The 14,814-nt window shown below is 28.5% G+C and overlaps 1 protein-coding gene across 4 annotated transcripts in view; it reads left to right on the top strand.

The window, feature by feature from the left end:
• LOC107451513 (LIM domain-binding protein 2) overlaps window positions 1-14,814 on the top strand; it is a 207,950-nt gene that overhangs the window by 133,633 nt on the left and 59,503 nt on the right. The window lies entirely within an intron of this gene.

The raw sequence follows: 14,814 nt of genomic DNA, 5'->3' as shown, positions 1-14,814 counted from the left end.
CTATTTTTTGCATATTGTTAAATTTATTTCATAAGATGTTTCTCGTATTATCAAATAACTGTTCTAAAATATTTTTATAAATGTTTTACAAACTGGTGCTGTAAGTTAAAATATGAAATAAGGAAAAAATAAAAGTAGAAATGGCGCATTATTTTTCTCTTTTGGAATTCTGTCTCTTTTGGAGTCTTATACTGTGTTCTTTAGTGTAAATATGCGTACTTTATCAAATACAGTATAAAAAATATGTAAGGAAACTATATAATAGTTAAAAGAAGAAAAAAAGGACATTCTTTTGGCTCAAATGTTCATATCAAGTTAAGCTAAAATGGTCACATAACAGTCAGTGGTGAAATAATTTTACTATCGGAGTATTGAGTATTAAAATTAGGTAGAAAACTGTAAAGGATTAGGTTTGAAAAGTTTTTTTTTTGATGAAAATTTTTTTAACTGCTTTAGTTTTTTTGAAATTTGTTCTACAGTATTGATTTTTTCTTTTTGTGTGTGTTTACCAGCTTAATAAAAGTGAAGAAACAAACCTTTAAAATTAGATCTGCGCAAAAAAAAAATCATACATTATTTAGTTTTTACAAAATTATAAAATTGAGAAATTTATTTATTAATAATTTTTTTAAATCAAATGAGAGTTAAAAATTGTTTATGTATTTTATATTTTATTTTATTTTGTAAGAAATTTGCCATTGTGGTGGACTTTTTGATTTAACTAATCCGCATTTGCGTTTCATGGAGAGGAAAACCATGAAAATCTAATACGGTTAGCCTGACGGCAAGGGAACTCTAACCCATGATACGTCTACCACTGAGGATATTTTGCGTCAGCACTGTGGTCAGTGTGAGCCGAGGTGCAGAATTTGTATCGAGCAGCCATAGCTGGGATTCGAACCAGGTTCACCTCATTGCAGGGTTTAAGCTGAGTTTAAAAATTCATTAGCAAAAAAGCTAAAATCTGAAAAAAAGTTTTAGCAAAATGCTAAAATGCCATTAGGCTTATAAAATTACTTTATATCAAACAAGTACTGTAAGTTATCTGACAAAGAATAGCTTAATGTACAAGAATATCAAAAAGAATACCTATAACAAAAAAAAACACATTTATTATTTATCAAAACATTTTGGTTTATAATTAACAATCTTCCTTTCTTTCATGTTTGCCCATTTTACAAATGCTTCTTGGAAGTTAAATGCACTTTCAGGGCCCTCAATATTAATCATTAACAAATTGTTTACATGGTTGATTAACAACCTGTTTCGAATATTAGTTTTAATCAAATTAAGGCAGCTAAAGCCCCTTTCACAGTCAACAGTGTGCATTGGTATTGTTGCACAATACTCTATAACAGAAGTTATTAATGGGTACTGTTCAGACACATCATTGGTATATAAAAATAAAAGTAATTCATTAAATGACATGTTTTTACATCGTTGCATTAAGATGTGTTTAAATAATCCCCATTCACAAAGTAATTCAGTTTCTGTAAACTGAAAATCTTTTCTGGGAGATTCCGAAAACAAATTGAAAATGCAACGGATTTCCTTTACACCATAATGCTGTAATTCTTCCGAACTATGGGGCATCCTGCTAGGTATAAATATATTGAACATTTCGATTTTATCCAAATCTCCCAATCTATCACTAATATTTTCAATGATACAGTTTAAAAAATTGTGCATCAAATTACGGAATCTTTCCCTCTGTTTCAGTCCATCTAAAATTATATGGCCCTGAAACTCAAAATTTTCACTTTCCTTCTTAGGCACATCATCTAAAAAACTCATATAATGAGTGCCGGTGCCATTTTTTATTTCTTCTAAACTTGAAATACAAGCCTTCACACTTGATTGAACATTTTCAAAATTTAAATTAGATTTTTGAAATATGAGGCTTAATTTATTAATGTTGAACATGATATCATTCATGATGGCAGTGGTTGCTAAAAACAAAAAAGTAGTTATATTTTTTAACAACCCTTGAGCAACAGGACGTTTGTCTTCTATTAAAACACAAACAAGAGCTTGCCAGTTGCAATCCAGAGCTGTAACTGAATTCCCCAAAGACAACCACCGAGTTGTTGATAACTTTATGAATTTCCTTGATTTTTGTTCAAGGATATCTTGAACATTCTTCAATCACCTGGTATTTGCAGGGGAGCATTCAAAATAAGAGTGAATTCTTTTTATTATGTCCTGAAACTTTACCAGGTAAGCATTCTCAGACGCTGCTTGGCTCACGGCTAATGCTAGCCTATGTGCCACACAATGTACTGAAATTAAATGCGGATTTTGGTTTTTGAACAGAGCAGCAACCCCCGCTCTAACACCAGTCATAACTGAAGGTCCATCTGTACCTAAGGATGAGCATTTTGTAACATCTATTTTCAAACTCTCAAGTGTCTTTATCAAAGAATAATAAATAAAATTAGCACTTGCAACCACATTTCTACTAAACTTAGATAATGTGTAGACAATCTACCTTGATGAAGCACTTTTAGGTAGATAATTAAACTTTGATCTATGGAAACATCCGTACATTCATCTCGTTTGATCACGTTTTTTTCGTGAACGCTAGCGTCATGGTTCTTCTTGCGAAAGATATTTAGATTTTTTCTCCTTCTTGTTTGATCAAGTTTTTTTCATGGATGTTAGCGTCATGGTTTTTCACGGAAGCTTTTTTTTAATGGAATTTAGTAAAATCCTTTAGCAAAAATGCGAAAATGCTTTGTTGAATTTTAGCATTTTTGAAGGGTCTTTTCGCATTTTGCGAAAAAAACTACCGTAGCGGAAACCCTGCCTCATTGAAAGGCGAACGCTTTATCCCCTCAGCCACCACGGCTCTGAACAGTCGATCTAAATCTTGAGCTTGTGGCTACTAATATTCAACTCCATAGCCTTGTAAGTTTGAACCTAATCCAGAAGACAAGAGAACTCCTGGATCAGTTACCCAGAGGTATTGATTTTTTAATGGAAACTTGGAGGACTTTGTGACAATCAACGAATTTAACGTGCACCAGTCATCATTTAACACATTTTGATTTTTTGGCCAGCTGGATTTGAACTCCTATTCTCACGGGCACGAGCCCAACATCCTACCAACCAGGATGTTTAAGTATTTATCAAGAATTTCATTCTTCTATGAATATTGAACAGCTTGACTAATCTATTACACGGCCACACGTGTGGTACTATATCATAGTACGCCTTGCGCTTGAAAAGATACGGTTTCTTTCAAATTTGGAATATCTATTCATAAAGAATAAGAGTTTTTTGCATAAATTAGAAAAAAAATCCTCGGATAATAATCGTAGTAATCTTTTGAGTATCGTAACTCCAATCTTTCTACAAACAATAAAAAAATTACGCGACCCAACCTGTTCCATCTCAGTGTCGGAATTTCATATTCTATTGTCTTTATTTTCGTTTGTAATTTTCCATGACCAGAAAATTTTTAAAATAATTTTCCAGATATTTCTTCTGAAAAGTTTCTAATTTTCGTTTTAATAATTTTATATTCCTCTTTTCTCTGTTTTCATGTCTCTGAACTATAACGTAGAACTGCTGCCACAATAGTTTTGTAAACAAATCTTTTTGCTTTTCTCTGAATATTTTTGGTGATTTCCGTAATTTATCCAGTCCCTTAAAACATGTTCTTGCTTTAATTGTTCTCGATTTTACATCTTTATATGTCGCCTTTTTTTTATCGGCAACTGAACCTAAATAGTCAAATGATTCTACGTCATCTATTTCTTGATTACCATTTTTGATCGGTCAATACGACTTCTGCGCCTAGCTCCGACCGACCACAGTTCTGATACAAATATCCTCAGTGGTAAATGTATTATGGGTTAGAACTCTCTTGCCGTCGGGCCAATCATAGGAGAGTTCCGTGGTTTTCCCCTCCATGTAACACAAATGCAAGTTAACTTCATCAAAAAGACCTACCCAAAAGCTAGTCTATCTCGTTGCTTTCCTTTATGTTCTGGATTCGGCTCAAAATTACAAGCGTACAGAGTTGAATGTTGAAATCCGTAAGCTCTGAACTGGATTGACTATTTAACACCGGTTGTAAAATAAAATTAACTTAATAAATAAAAATAATCCTTAACTAAACTTTAAATACACTTATTGCCAGAGAGGGAGTCATTTTCTCAGATTATGAAGATAAATTTCGTTTTAATGCTTTAAGTGTATTCAATGCTTTGTTTCAGTTCTTTTTCTAAATTCCACCTTTTCATCGCAATTATAATTTTCATAAACTTAAAATAAATTAATGATTATAAATACTCGAATGCCGATAGTGTTTTTGTCTCATATAATAATTTTAAATTTTTCGTGGAAAGTCTAAGACAAAGCGCACATATAAATATTGCGGGATGCACTCCTAATTCTATGTGCGCCACTGTTTTAATGAAAACTACGCTTTTTTTCCGCAAATTTTGTTCCAGAAAGGCTGAAAAAGTTTTTTAAGATAACTTTATTTTGTTTTATAGATTTAGATACTAAGTTTTATCTCCGAATCTATACAAATTGAGAGAGGGTGTTTAACGATTGTTAAAGAAAACACATTCTTCTATTTTTCGGAAACTTTGCTTTTTTCGTATTTTTGAAAGCTTAAATTATGCGAAGTAATATGTTAAAAAGAATTTTCCAAATTAAAATTTTGGAGAAATGACAATGACCAATAATGGGTGACTTAACATGCAGCATACACAAATCTTTAAACTTGAATAGCATTTCTCTCGAAATCATACTTTTTAATCTTGTTCCATCGATACTGTCAAAACTATTATAGAGTTTTCATTTTGTCTTTTAGAATTAAATACCAAATCAAATCACCAAATTTATAGAAAAGGGGGATAATGTTTTATATGGAGCAAAAATTATAAATGCAATTTAAATTTGGAGAAGCAAATATCCTTAAAAATTTATTTTAACTGAGAATTAACAATCAATTAAACACTTGAAACTACTCAGAAATACTGATACTCACCGCTACTTTTCTTAGAAAATTATAAAAGTTTGTATCAAAATTAAATACAAAACAGCAATTTCAAAAATGTTTTTTTCTTCCTTTTTTCATTTCAGTGATATTGCTAATCGCTTTAAACCCAAGAAAAGTGTATAAACTTTTCTTAATTTGACGATAAAATTTTTTAAAAAAGGGCATATATTTGCTTAAGGATAATTTAATTTTTTATTCTCATTGAAATTTTCGAAAATAAATGGTGTCGCAAAAAAATACTTTTTAAATTCAGAGTAAAAGTTTTATTTTTTAATTTATTCTTTTTCTTTCTCTTAATTTTTTTCTCGGTATTATACAAACATAGAAGAAGAATTTCTAGCTTCTCTTAAAAAACTTTAAGTTATAAGAATATTTTCTTTCTAACAGAGTAATTCTAAGTTTGTTTACACATTAAAACTAAAAAATAAAAAAATGCGTCTTGAAATTTATTCAATGATTTCCAACAATAAATTTAGAACAATGCGTTTAAGGACGCAGAGAAATTTTTCAGTCTTAAGTAAAGCAATTTTCAATAGTTTTTTCGACATAAATCATAAAGTTATAATAGCATTTTTTTTTAAAATATATATATGAGATACTTTGAAAAAGCCTTTTTCTTTTACCACTTGGTTAAAGTAATAATTTTTGAATTCCATGTTAAATTGAGATTTTAAAATTTCGAATACTTAACAAAATAGTGATAATTTAAAATGAAACTTTTAAACATAGCCTTCAAATTGAGTTTGAATTGGAAGAATCTAAGATGTAAAGTTTTTTTTTTTTAATTTGAAAACAAGCATTTTAAAACGACTACACTGTTAAAATTTTGAAGTGCTTTAAATCATTATATCGCTCCCATTTGCTGAAATCTAAATATGATGCTAGTTTAAAATACATTATCGAATCGTGCATCGCTGAATATGATACTGCTTTGAACCATAACATCGTTCACATTTGCTGAAATCTGAATATGATGTTGTTTTGAACCATGATATCGTTCAAATCTGCTGAAATATGAATATGATGCTAGTTTGAACTAGATTATCGTATCGTGCATCGCTGAATGTAATACAGTTTGAACCCTAATATCATTCACATCTGCTGAAATTCGAATATAAAGCTAGTTTGAATTATATTATCAAACTGCTTTAAATTAGTTACACAATACTATGGATCACTTAAACGGAAGCAGCGTAAAATTCAACAAATTTGCATCGTATTATGATTGAAGATAACCATATTATAGTCCAACATTCACTAGATTTGTCTTAAAGTGATACTATTATTAAATATAGAAATAAAAAGTTAATTGAACAATTTATTATAGAGTTAACACTGCAAAAGCTGCTTCGAGTAAAAAATAAATTAAAAATTTAAAATAACTCAAATGGTAATCTTTTTTTTATGTACTGCAACATATTTTTCGGAATACATAAAAGGTTTTAATAGTTGTTTTGTACACGAAATGTAAGAATTTTACGAAAATTTGAGACACTCAAACTCTATTTTAACTGGAGGTACTCCTGAAAAATTGCTTAAGGTTATTATCAAACGTTATATCAGTGAAGAGTTTTTATCTAACAAAAATAATTAATTCAATTTTTAAAGGACATTAGGATTTTTTTAAATAATTTGCAATATGATATTAATTCTCTGAAATTGTCTAAAATCTTTATGATAGTATTCTTATTCGCTTTGAAAGACAAACCTTCATATGTAAGTTTTTAATTTATTCAAACTGAATTTGAAAGCATTACTCTCGTCTCATATTTCTTCAAGAAGTTGAAGAAACGAATTGGACCGAGATATTTCGGATAAACCCCGTGAAAAAGCTGTAGTGGAATTCAAAACTTGCGGGAAGTCATGACTGTCTGTCCTACCACCTTCACAGTTTCTGTCCTACCACCTTCACATTTAGCACTCTAAATACAACAATCAAAATCAATTTAAAAATCACAGAAACCAAATTATACGTCAACTAATGTTATTTATGGTAACAACAACTTAATTTTCCCTTGAAGTACTTTTATTTAAAGGAATTTGCTTTGATTGAAAAGGATATGTTCAATAAAGTTTTTTTTTTTTAAAAGAAAAAAAACTTAAGTTTTTTTCTTCTTTTTTTTAATAATCTTAAATGAAATATTTAGCCCTAAAGAATGTGAAGAATCACACCACATAAAAAAGTTGAAGTAAAATCAGAGCAGGATATTATCTGAAGTAATTTGAACTTGGAAAATCTATTATGAATGACTCTCAAGTAGGCAGTTTCCAAATGACTAGAAAATCCTAATGGGAATCTAGCGTGAGTATCATCTACCTTTCTGCATTGTTGGAGGTCTTCGACCTATCTGAAAATAAATAAATAAAATGTATGATTTAGAGTGCATCATTCAATGAATATACTTATCATAAATATATGTTTTTTACAACAAAAAAAGGTGAATTAAAAAATATTGATGATGGTTTGCATAAACTAAACTAAACTATAATATTATATCAATTAATGTGAGAAATAAACATGTTTTCAGTACAAAGGTTCCTAAACTTTGTTGTGCTTTATAACTTACGTTTTGCACTTTTCCATGTATCGCAAGAATCCATCTATATTAATATTCAGGTTTTTGTTCCATCTTTTGGATTCTCAACTTAACATTGGCCAAAATATACCAAAAAGAAGAAAATCAAAATAAAATGAAGGATATAAAGGGCATCATTATCATGAAAATTTATTTAAAGTATAACGGTAGTCAATACTAATTGTGTTGTATAAACTAAATTGGAATATTATATCAACTAATAAAAAAGATAGATAGTTTTTTTAATACTTTTTTTAAAAAAAAGTTATATGTTTGTTTATATATATTCACCGAAGAGCCATTACATTATGACCACCCTGCTAATAACATGTAGGACCACCTTTAGCCCTCAAAACTGCTAGCACCCGCCGTGGCATTGATTCCACAAGGTGCTGATAGGTAGTCTGAGGTATCTGGTACCAAGCGCTCACCAACTGGTCCTGCAATTCCCTCACATTGCGAGGGGGTAGCGTGGTAGCATGAATTTGGTTTTCCAAGTAGGACCACAAATGCTCTATTGGATTAAGGTCAAGTGAATTTGGGGGCCAAGACATGACTTGAAAGTCACTGGAATGTTCCTCGACGATTCGACCCTTATGACATGGTGCATTATCCTGTTGGTAAACACCATCCCCCGCAGGAAAAACTGTTGCCATGAATGGGTGAGCCTGGTCTGCAACTATGTTCAAGTAGCTCACAGAAGTCAGGGATTGTTCTATGAGGATTATGGGTCCTAATGTGCCCCATGAAAACTTTGTTCCTGGGAGAGCGAGAAACCATGATTATATATATATATATATATATATATATATATATATATATATATATATATATATATATATATATATATATATATATATATATATATATATATATATATATATATATATATATATATATATATATATATAATCAGTTTTATAATATCAGTTTATATACAGTGATTCCGCCGCTCACGTGCTGTAGCGCATCAAATACGGCAAAATTCGTTGAGAGGTCGTGAAAAAGAAGTTATTACGAGTCCCCTGGGAGACGTAGTTCTTCAGCGAGGGGGAAAAAAAGTAGCGTGTGAGCAAAGTTAAGGCCAGACTTTAAATATAAGCATTAAAAAATATCTCGTTCTTCTTTATTAACAGCTAAAGAAAATTAAAATAATTTTGTGTATCATATTACATAGTTGCTTTTTCTTGATGCAGATGTTTGATCAGTTCTAATTAAAAAATTTGATTGTACCAATATAAATCTTTTCTGGCTTTAAAATTCTTTGTTTTGCTTTTTACTAGACAAAATTATTATGAATGACCATATTAATAGATGAATAAACACGTAGAGAATTAATATTTTAAATAGAGACCTGTTCTTTGTAAAAAGAGACCTAGAAATTGGAAGGGTGAGAAGTTGAAAGCCGTTGTTTTAGTGGATCAAAATTTTGCCAAATTAAACTTATAAGTTATTGAGAAAGAAGTGAATATTAAATATTTTACAAAAAGCTTATTTTGGTTTTAAATTCTTGCTTAAGATACTACAGAAACAGTAATTTGTCCTCCTAATATCAGACAATAATCTAAAGTATCCATACAATGTAAAGTATATTCTTTCGTATAGTTTTTTGAGAGGGTTTAATTAAAAATAGAAGATTTTAGTTTATACGAATTAATGCAGTTTTGTATTCGATTAGTTAGATTGGTTTAAGCTTAAATTATCACAAATTAATAAGAAATAGAAATAAAATACTGAATAGCAATAAAATACTTTGATAAAAATATTTTAAAATTTCGTTAATTTAGAGCTATTTTGTTTTATTCTACAATGAGTGTTGTGTTGTTTTTGCAGTTTCTCAAAAAATTAATTTTGCTTACAGGAATGGAACTATAAACTTTCGAGTGAATTCTAAAATCGAATTAATATATAAAAATATTTATTACAGTTTTCCGGAATAAAATATGGGTTAAAATCATAGATAGCGTGATGCTATTAATTTCACTTAAATTAATTGTCAAATAATTCTTCACAGTTATTTTTAAGCACGCAAAACAATACTGTTCTGCATTGTTTCTTTTTCTTTCACTAATGATGTATCTCTATAATTACATTCATACTTTATTTATTTAAGCTTTTTAACTTTTCGTAAGCACCCTTATTAACAAGAGGTATAAAATAAGAAGTATTTTAATTACTGTCTAAAATAATTTAACTGTATTCTAGCTGATTATATTAAGTTCAAATTTTATTTTTCATAGAATATATTTCAGTTTTATAATATCTGAGTGTTTTAGGTTTCAAGTTTTATTTTTCATAGCAATTATTTTCATTATTCATACGAAATAATTTATCTTTATACTGGCTGAATTTATTGAAATTATAAAAATCTGGGAACTGTATTGCTCGTACCAATTTTTCACGAAAATGTTAAAGTTTTTGGGACAATTTATAATTTCTAGAACAAATATCTGAGAACGCTGTTAACCAATTTTGGATAAATTTCTTTCATTTACTATAAGAATTAATTATTTCACCATTAGTTTAAACGAGAGTAATAACATTACACTATCTTATGATTTTTACCCATATTTTACTGAATCATATTTTACAGATTATATTTTATAGACTGAAATCTTGTAATGTAAATAAGTAAAAAGAAAATACGTAAAAACAACATGGATAATGCCAAAATACTGGACATAAAAATAAAGACTTCAGTAGCCTGCAATCTCTTTTTAAAAAAATATCTCATAGTTATGATCTTTTTTTTTATCCTAACGAATTATAAAATTACCAGTAAAGCCTTTAAAGTTAACTTATGTATAGAAAAATAGGAAAGTTATCCAAACATTAGTATTTTTTTTAATCCTAACGAACTACAAAATTACTAATAAAGCCTTTAAAGTTAACTTATGTGTAGAAAAATAGTAAAGTTGTCCAAACATTATTATTTTTTTTATCCTAACGAACTACAAAATTACTAATAAAGCCTTTAAGGTTAACTTATGTGTAGAAAAATAGTAAAGTTAACCGAACATTAGTATTTTTTTTAATCCTAAAGAACTACAAAATTGCCAAAAAAGCCTTTAAAGTCAACTTATGGGTAGAAAAATAGTAAAGTTATCCAAACATTAGCATCAAGCTGGTACATTGCAAAAAATTCCGGATTAAATTGCAGTATAAAGTACCGGCACTTTGACTGCATCATCCGTTAAATCCATTTTTCGTAAAATTAATTTTCATTGTAAAATATACCATATTCTTTACAGTAATATTTATTTAAATACAGTGATTCAGGGATTTTATGGTAATTATTACTATAAAAATGACGGAATATCATTTTTTTTTCCATAACATGCTCCGGCAAAAATGGATTTTTCGGTAAAAAGTACCGGCACCTTGAGTGCCTGTACTGATCCATATTTGATCCGAAATTTTTCCACAGTGTTCTAAAGAAGTGGAAGAGTCTTTAAGTTTTAAATATGAATTTTCCACTATTTATAATGAAAACTAAAGCATGTCATATTCCTCCCTTGGAGTATCCTGCATTATCAACTATACGTCGAACCATAATATCAGAACGTAGAACCATAATATCGGATAAGTTTGTTGCTGTTAAAAAGTGTTAAACTGAGACACGCTTCCGTTTAAACTAAGCTATAGTACAGCGCAATTAAGTTAAGGATGCTCTGATTTGCACTATAATAGGATTCAAGTAAGCGCTACATTAAGATTGCAGCGAATTTGCAGTTGAACAAGATCTAGAGTTTCTCTCTGTGCATTTATATCTTACCAAAGAATTAACTAAAAAGTTTGACAACGTTTGAATTTACAAAATCTTAAATTTAATTAAATCAAGCACCATTTTTTTTACATTTATATCATAATCTACTTATAAGAAAATAAAAACGTTTAGAAATGCTTTCATTTACATAATTTTTTAAATTAATTTGCAGTAAAAATGTCCCATTTCTTTTTACTTTAAAATATTTTAAGAGGTATCAACAGTGTCAAATTTTCTAACAGTTTTAGTTAACATATTTAGAAAATTCAATAAATAAGGACTTTTTATAATTTAAAAAGCTAATTTTCTTCATTTATTACTATAAACCTTAATACGGATCTATTTTCCGTACAATTTTCAAAAACAAGGTGCAACTCTCAGACAGCGTTCGTAAATCTATTTCATTATAACATTGTTTCAATACAAGCAAAACTTTTGAAAAATCTTAATAAACTAAATTGGTTCAGATAAAATAATTAAATTTCGAATCATCAATCCGACTCACTCGTGTATTCTTCTCGGAAGTCAGCGTGAAGCTTACTAATCCCTCCTGAGGGCATTTAATTCAACTTAGTAACGATGTTCTGCAAAGACGACAGAATTCGTTTGTTGTACATCTTTTAATCGAATTTCTGTCTCGAACCGTGATTTAACTCAGACATAACTTTTATCCTAGTTGAAAATGCTTATTTTTAACTCAACAGAAAATGCCACTTATTTCTGTTTAAAACATAGTTGTTTAAAGAAATTTTTATCAGGAAAATCATTTTAAAATTGAAATAAATTTCGTTATAAAAAAGTTAAAAACCTTTGTTAACTTTTTCGTTTAGTAAGTTGAATTATAATATTGTAAATACTATAAGTATTTGATTTTCAAACTTATATATACAAAATGTTGCGTAAATATAAGCCCATATAGCTAACAATTAATGTTTCAATTTCAATTTAATAGATGAAAATTTGTAATTTTTTATGAACTAAAACAGCTAATTTACATCTTCTGCAAATATATTTTAGTAAAATTAAAAACAACATCGTTATAATCTATAGAGGGTATAAATCCAAAACTGAAACTAAATAACTCAATAATTTTTTTGATTTCGAGTTGTGCGTGCCTTTTTTCGTGAACAAATTATTTAATTACAGCTTTGACACTGTTTAATAAGGTAAATCTTAAGCTTGATATTTGTAGAATCTATCCGTAGATGTTAAAACTATACAACTCATAAAATAAGGCAAGAAATAAATTTTTAACATTAAATTTTAGAATTGTTTTTTGTACAATAAAGTAAAGCACTCCATCAACAGCCAGTTTGTACAGAAGATGGGTCATGTGGGTTAACCCTTTGGTGCAGAATTTTTACTAAACACATTTCACTTATATTTTTAATTATTTTGTATTAAATTAGACCAAAATGAGTGAAAAATATTTTATTTAGCCTTTTAATAATTTATGGTTATAAAATACAACGTTAAATTTTTCAAATTTTCAGTTATTTAGATCTAAGAGAAACAGTTATTCATTATTGAAATTTCTTTAATTTACAAAATCAATGACTGTTAAATTTCTGAATATAAATGAAGAAAAGAATTTTTTTTCCTAACTATTTCTTTAGGATTTTATATTTTAGTACAAATATAATCCCTATAATATAATAGATTCTTTTAGTAACTATTAAACTGGTTATAAAAGAATACTAAACTATATTTTTGTTGGTAATAAGAGAAGAAAATATATGTAATTCACATCTGCGTCAAAGAGTTAAAGCTACATATTTTAAAAGCATAACAGCATGATGAGGGCAATATAGTCAAAATTAATGCACTGCCCAACGTAGCATGATACGTAAATCAAACGTACATTTTTTGGGAAATCGGTAAAATCAGTATACTTTATACATAAATTTTACGTAATATTGACGGAATGATATTACCATTTAAATATTGGGTAAAAAAAAAGCTTCGGTTTATTTTACGTAATATTAATAGAATGTATTTTACCAACTACCCTTCGCCAAGATTGCTTTCGTATATTTTGTATATTATTGACTAAGCAAATTTAAATTTCGGTCAGAAAGTTTGACTTACAAATGTTGACGTATATTTTACCATTTAGATTTTGGTAGAAAACTTCCGTATATTCTACGTAATATTGACAAAAGGAATTTACCATTTTACTACGTTAAGAATATTTTTGTATGTTTTACGTAATATTGACGAAGGGGATTTACTATTTAGATTCAGTAAAAATGCTTCTGAGTCTTTTACGTATTGTTAACGGATTTACCATTAATATAAGATGTAAAAATAACGTACTCATTCTTATCTAGTTTAAATGGGTTGATAAAATATTTGCAAAATAAACGAATTTGTTTGTGTATAATTTAACGTGAATTTTACATTTTTTGGACATCTATTTTTTGATATGATACGAAGTTACAGATTTACGTAAATTTAACAAATGCTTAGTTAAATTTAAAGGTGAAGTATACGTATTTTTGACGTAAAATTGATGGTTCTCTGTTACATTTTTGGGTGCTTGTATCTCCTTGACTAGCTTGTACCCATCGATCTGAAGCTATGTGGACTTTGAGCTACCACCTATAATAGAGACCTAGTCCTTCACAATTATAGTTTAATACCTAAGCTATTAAACTATTGCGACACAGCGGTATTACTATAGTCGCGATATTATTTATTGCTGAGGAGCTAAAAAAATAGCAAAAAGCAATAACTTAAATGCAATCAATAAATTATAGAGCTTTTATTTTTGAAATTAGTATATGTATTCTGAAAAAATTTAATCTTTTTATGGTAATAAAAAATTTTTACCTAGATTTTTAAAGTTTTTCAAAAGAAAAAAAAGTATCAGCTGCCTGCCTGTACTTTTTACCGTATATTGACCCGGAATTTTTTTAGAGTGTATATGTAGGTTTAGGATCCCAGTGTTAATACTTATTAATCCAATATTTTTTTTAACACTTTTAATGCTGCTAACTGTATAATTTCTCGTAATTTCCACACAATTAAATATAATTTATAACTTTACTAGGGAAAAAAACTAACACTGATATTTTTTTTTATCTCATAAAGCATAATAGTGCTTGAGTGCGACTCTAAACTACGATAAATAAAACCTCGGATTTCCATGCTTTACTTCAGAGAATATTTTACTTCTTTTTATTCCAAGATTTCATATTCAACTTAAGTATTTCAATTTTTTTACCAACAAATACATTTAATTTAATATTTTTGTTATTCCGTTTGACTTTTTTGTTGAAGGAAGAAAAAGAATACTTCTATTCTGATTTCGAACAATTTAGGCTCTAGAAATCTAGGTGCATGACGATATTTTCTTGTATGAAAAACAGACTTCAAAAAATGAAAGAAACTTATATTTTTTATTCCCTCTGGAAGATTAAAACTCAGATAAAAAAGAAAATAATGCGAAACTTGAG

This window comes from Parasteatoda tepidariorum, chromosome 11 (assembly GCF_982258835.1).
Source record: "Parasteatoda tepidariorum strain Cologne lab strain chromosome 11, Ptep-v5.0, whole genome shotgun sequence".
Classification (NCBI taxonomy): domain Eukaryota; kingdom Metazoa; phylum Arthropoda; class Arachnida; order Araneae; family Theridiidae; genus Parasteatoda; species Parasteatoda tepidariorum.
The sequence above is the reverse complement of the archived record's forward strand: the minus strand, read 5'-3'. Positions and strand labels throughout refer to the sequence as shown.